Source organism: Musca autumnalis, unplaced genomic scaffold (genome assembly GCF_047663935.1).
Source record: "Musca autumnalis isolate F117 unplaced genomic scaffold, ASM4766393v1 scaffold_1, whole genome shotgun sequence".
NCBI classification, from domain to species: domain Eukaryota; kingdom Metazoa; phylum Arthropoda; class Insecta; order Diptera; family Muscidae; genus Musca; species Musca autumnalis.
The window spans coordinates 90,190,248-90,196,711 of record NW_027411644.1 but is presented as its reverse complement, the minus strand read 5'-3'; positions in this window follow the sequence as shown (position 1 = coordinate 90,196,711).

Here is a 6,464-nt window from a genome sequence, read left to right as displayed (position 1 = left end):
TAAAGCATGGATATCCTTCCTGATCTGCCTGTATGTGTCGGGCCTACCCACAAGATGGTGATTGGGATGGCTCACACGGTAACATCCAAGTAGGTACTGCAACGAAAGCATCTCATTGTGTTGCTTTACTGGAGGAATATTTGCCTCCTCATGTAAATGGTCCACTGAAGATTTGAGGAGGCACCCTGTTGCTGTTCTCAGGGCGATATTCTGGAAAGTTTGAATCTTTTTCCAATTCGTATCACATAATCTGTGGTCAACAAGGTTTCTTTATCTGCACCCCAAGTGCTGCCGGCTAGGGACTTGAGGACCTTGTTCCTACTTTGTCGCAGATAGCTGTGGCGTGCGCGCACGACGTGAAAGTAGTGTCGAATGTAACCCCTAAAATTTTGGGGCAGTTTGTGGTCGGAATTCTGCTACCGTTGACCACGACATTCAATTCTCTTCCAAACTGCGCTGTCCATGTGGTGAACAGAGTGGCTGCTGATTTTGTGGCAGAAATCTGCATATTCCTCGAATGGAAAAAGGTGGTAAGATCGGTTAAATAGTTGTTCAGTCTCTCAAAGATGTCATCAGGATAGGTACCCGACGCCAGGATCGTGCAATCATCCGCATACGTTACGATCTCGATGCCGTCTGGAGGGGCGGAATACAGGAGAGGTAGAGGTTAAACAGTTCCGGAGATATCACCCCACCTTGGGGAACTCCCTGTTTCACTCTACGGGGTTTGGACTTCTTGTTCCTGTATTCCACGTACGACTGGAGTCCACACATACAATTGCCTATCCAACGTTTCAAGCTTGGCCGGAGGGTTGTCTGCTCAATGTTCTCAAACAGCGTGGAGTACCTGACTGTATCAAAGGCTTTTGATAAGTCAAGCGCCACAATTTTTGTTCTATCGCACGGCCGTCTCTGGTTGAGTCCTTGTGGTAATGACGTGCAGCGCAGTTGTCGTGCTGTGCCGCTTACGGAATCCATGCTGATGATCGGCAACTTGATAGCTGTTTCTGATACTGGGGAGGACTAAGGCCTCAAGGGTCTTTGCTGCGTGCGACAAAGCGAAATCGGCCTGTACGATTCACTTTTGCTGGCATCCCATTTTCCAGAATTCGGGAACAGTGAGCGAGGATAGCGACAAGTTGAGAACTTTAGTGAGATACTCCACTCCCGGCTCTTCCAGCTGCTTCAGCATTACCATGGAGATTCCATCAGGGCCCAACGCTTTGGATGATTTAGCGTTCCTGATGGCATTGGCAACATCATCCATTGTAAACTGTGGTGGTTCCTCCTCGGCAGGAAGAGATCTGATGCGACGTAATACTCTATTTGTTACATACATCCCAGCAAAAATTTGGATCCGGTAGTCATTACGTAACCCCTTACAAAGTAATGTAAACAAGCTTCTTTTCGCATTACAAGTAATCTGAAAAGTAATGGGTTACTTCTTAATAAATTTACAAGGTAAACCTACTTACTTTACTCCTCACTAAGTAATGACGACGGTGGCACAGTGAGTGTGTGTCCGACTATAAATCCTACGGTTGTGTGTTCAATGCTCACCGTCGGCACGCGAGTTTTTTTTAATTAAACAATAACGGTTCGTGGTGCACATGTGTACTGCACATTTAAGTTCTTAAGCAACCCTTAATATTCGTGTGCGTGGCATAGTGTGTAGTGTCTTTGGCTAGAAATCAGAGGGTTCGTGGGTTCAATTCGGGCAGACAGCGAAACAAAATAAAGTAAAATAAAAGTAAGAAGTGTGATGAAATTAAAAACAAATTCTCTACATCAACTGTTCTAAAAATATAATTTTTTCACCTTACTTTTCAACTTCTAGTGGCCACAGAATAACTAGTTATTGTAGTGGTCATAAAATAACTACAAACTGAGTGCGACGTGCCCTTGTAAAAATAATGGGGAAGAAAGGGGGTTTGAGAGTAGTTACGGCTGCCAAAAATCCCTTACGAAACCCATGATTTTGGGAGGACTTTTTTTGCTGGGATATATGTATGTAACAAATGGGTAGGTTATAGTGGTTGAAGTGTAAAAAACGCATTAAAAACAGGAAAATGCTATTCCTCGTGCTCAAGCCTGCTTAGAAGATACCAAACAGTATAATTTATTTCTTCTTTTATAATATTTAATTTATTATTTGAAAGATTTCGAAAATTGGAAAACCAATGAATTCGGTTGAAAATAAATGGGATATGAAATTTTTATACCCGCCACCATAGTATGGAGGGCATATTAAGTTTGTTTTTCCGTATATATACCCTCAGCAGTTATGCTAACAATGGACAAAATGTACCTCATACGGGCAAAATGTGCCTCATCGCAATAATGATTTTAGATCCCATGTATGTATGGACGAAATCCGTTTCAGAAAATTTGGTATCGATTTATCAATATCCGTCCGTCTGTCTGTCTGGCTGTCTGGAGCTCACGATATCTCTCGAGCGGATCAGCCGATTTGGTTCAAAATTTGGCCTCTCGAATAGCTTTGACTTTTGTTGCAGTCACTCGTAATATCTGGAATGGATTAGCTGATTCGCTGTTCTCATTACATAGTTCCGTAGAAAATGGCCCGAAATGCGTAAAAACCCCTACGGCCCAATATGCAGCGGCTGGAGCGCACTAACTATCGGACGGCTGAACCAATCCGCTACAAAATTTGGACTTCGTAATATTTTGACCAAACTTATTGTATTTTCGAAAATGAGCCTTCTCCTCCTTCGGGTACCCCCCCCCCCACACAAAAGTTCCACGAACATTTAGTTGCTGGGGTGGCGGCTCCTGGCCGAGAAGATGTTTCCTCGGGTCAGTCCGGTACATAGAACTGGCCGTCATAGGATTGTACCGCTTTCGAACCCTGGTAGGAGGGATAATCGGACAATGGTCACGTTTTACGTCGTTTGTGATCTCTTTCAGCCGAAGAAGAACCGCCACAATTTACGATGTGTGATGTTGCAGATGTTATCCGAGGCGCCAAGTCATCCAAAGCGTTTGGGCCTGACGGAATTTCAATGGTGATGCTAAAATAGCTTGATGACCCGAGAGTTGAGTATTTAGGTAAGGTCCTCAACCTATCGCTAGCCACCCTAATAGTTCCCAAAACCTGGAAGATGGGCAGGGTACTCCCGCTCCTGAAACCTGGCAAGGATGCCAGCAAGTGTGAAACATGCAGGCTAATTTCACTTCTATCGCCAGTAGCAAAGATACCCGAGACGTTACTCCTCCCCAGCATCAGAGCGTGTTATCCAGTTGCGGATCGTCAACACGGGTTCCGGAAGCAGCATAGTACCATAACAGCACTGCACGCCATTTCTACATATATTGGCCGAAGACTCAACCAGGACAAACCATGCCAGAGAAGAGTGATGGTAGCATTGGATCTGACCAAAGCGTTTGATACGGTCAGCCATGCTATAGCATGGCCTATAGGCTGTTCGAGGATATCGAGAATACTACCCTCCGGCATTGTCTGAAACCCTGGGTCATCAACTATTTGTGTTTTCGCCAGTCATACGTGGAATTCAGAGACAGGTTTACGGTTCAATTATTCCGACCACGAACTACCCCAAGGTCCTCGGGTACCCCAAGGTCCTGAACTCCAATGTCTCCATAGGGTCCTTCATGAACTATTGACTCACTACATCCAATGTCTCTATTGACTCACTACCTCCAATGTCTATACTGACTTACTACCTCCATTGTCAACACATGGTACCTCAGGAACTACTGACATACTAGTTCTAATGTCACTATTGCCACGTTCATACAAAATGTCTATAGGAAATTACGCTTTGTCAGTAGTACTGTTGACAATGTAAGTAGTAAGTCAGTATTGATTCACATTTCCTACAGGGCAGCTAGTCATCACAATCGTCGTTCCGGACTATCATCAGCCGACTTCCCGAACTCCATCATGTTGTCGTCAAGCGAATAAGCAATCAGCTTCGTCGCTCACTGCTAATCAACACACATCGTCTTTACCAATTATTAGGTGTGTCTTTTTACGTGATAATTTGTAATAATTATTACGAAATGTTACTAAATGCTGTCTTTTTACACAAAAGTTCAGTAAAAGAGAGCGAAGAGAGAGAACAATTTTGACAGTTGTTAGCTGAGAAATTGCTAAAAGTTGCTGAACGAATTTTTCCCAGCAACATTTAGCAAGTTCGATCAGCTGTTTTTTAATCATCTGGTAATGGTCAGCTGCTCAATGTTTATTTTATTTTTGTGGAAAAATACTATAAATATTGCGATTCTGGTTTTTTATTGATTATTTTATAAATATATTTATCATTTTTTATTTATTTTGCTTAAAATTGAAGAAATTTTTCATTGCTTTGGAGTTATTTTTTCGTTCATACATTGGTGCCAATGCTTTTGTTTTGGTTATCAATTGTTATCTTGCTAAAGTTTACTAAATGCTGTCTTTTTACTTTTTTCTCTATTTTCGTATCAAAGAGCAAAATCTCTCTTACTCTCTGAAAAGAAGTTACTGAATAATTATTACTGAAAAAGTAAAAAGACACAACTATTATCAATCAAAACTTTACCAAATTGTCGCCGCTGATCATTAACCCAATACAAATGTGTATATGTGTATTGGGTTCGTCGTGCCAACCCCAGTGACCCTTTGTCAGGGAGCTGACACTGGAAGTTAACAGGTTGATCGGTGAGCATAAGCGGAACAAGTGGTTAAATCATATTCAGAGATGCAATATGGAGCCGGAATAAGTAAATTATGGGCAACGGTTAAGTCACTCTCGCACTCTGCAAATAAGGAAAATAGGATCTCAATCACGTTTGGCGACGTTACGCTGACTGGTACGAATAGGTGCACAAGTTATTTCAATCGACAGTTTGTTGAGCCCCCGGGAGTGACAGGGCGAAAAGAAGAGTACTACGTCGCATTATTTCACTTCCTGCCGAATATAAACCACCACAATTTACAACGGATAATGTTGCGATTGTCATCAGACACGTTAAATCGATCAAAGCCATGGGCCCTGATGGAATCTCCATGGTAATGCTCAAACAGCTGGATGTGCCGGGAGTCAAGTATCTCACTAATGTTCTCAAGTTACTAAGGGCAGGCAAGGATGCCAGCAAAAGGCCGATTTCGCTTTTGTATAAAGCGTATAAAGTGTCTTTGGCAATATTACTGACAACAATGCGGGGTATCTTTTTATGGACAAAATTAACCCTCATGCGTGTCACTAAACGTGTCTTTTTGGTCCCTTTTTTCAAAAACGTTTAAAAACGCCTTTTAAATGTGATCGTATCAGATTGAAATATTCTACAAAATTATTTGACATAAAATTTTACTACAGATCCTCAAATACACCAAAACTCTAAATCGTACCTAAACGCCAGGAATCTGTCAAAAGTAAAATCACGTTTTAGGGTTAATATTGTACTTTATCTAAGTTTATTAAGTTTTGTCCCACAAAACTTCATTCTAGATAGAAGACGTCAAAGACAAAAATATTCTCCATCAAATTTCAATATAAGTCGCCGAATAAATATATCACAAAAAATATATATGTACATCAAGTTTGTCAACAAAACACCCAAATATTTTTTTTGAATAAATTTGTTATGTTCTTTTTTCGAGTTGATGCATGAAGTAACATGAAATTTAGTTTTAGACGAAAGGAGTTAAAAGAAGAAATATTCTACACAAAATTTCACTGTAAGTCCCAGAATATTTTTGGAATATTTCTTCTTTTAACACCTTTCGTCTAAAACTAAATTTCATGTTACTTCATGCATCAACTCGAAAAAAGAACATAACAAATTTATTCAAAAATGTTTGGGTGTTTTGTTGACAAACTTGATGTACATATATATATTTTCTTGATATATATTAAGTGTGTCTGCGTACTCGATAATTTGTAATAATTATTACAAATTATTACTGAATGTTGTTTTTTTACACAAATGTTCAGTAAAAGAGAATGAATTGAGAAACTTGTTTTGAAATTTTTATTACTGAGAACTTATAATTTTTACTGAAGGAATTTTGTTCAGTAACATTTTGTAGCTTTAGGCAGTTGTCAAAAGTTTAAAATATTCAAATATCATAATCGTAAATTTTAATCAAATTGAACATTTTTACTGAATGTTGTCTTTTTACTTTTTTAATTTTTTCCTTTGAAAGAGTATAAAATGCTTTACTCTCTAAAAAGAAGTTACTGAGTAATATTTACTGAGAAAGTACAAGGACAAACCTATTGTAAATACATATTTCATTTATTCGGCGACTTATATTGAAATTTGATGGAGAATATTTTTGTCTTTGACGTCTTCTATCTAGAATGAAGTTTTGTGGGACAAAACTTAATAAACTTAGATAAAGTATAACATTAAAAATAAAACGTGATTTTACTTTTGACAGATTCCTGACGTTTAGGTACGATTTAGAGTTTTGGTGTTTTGAGGACCTGTAGTATAAT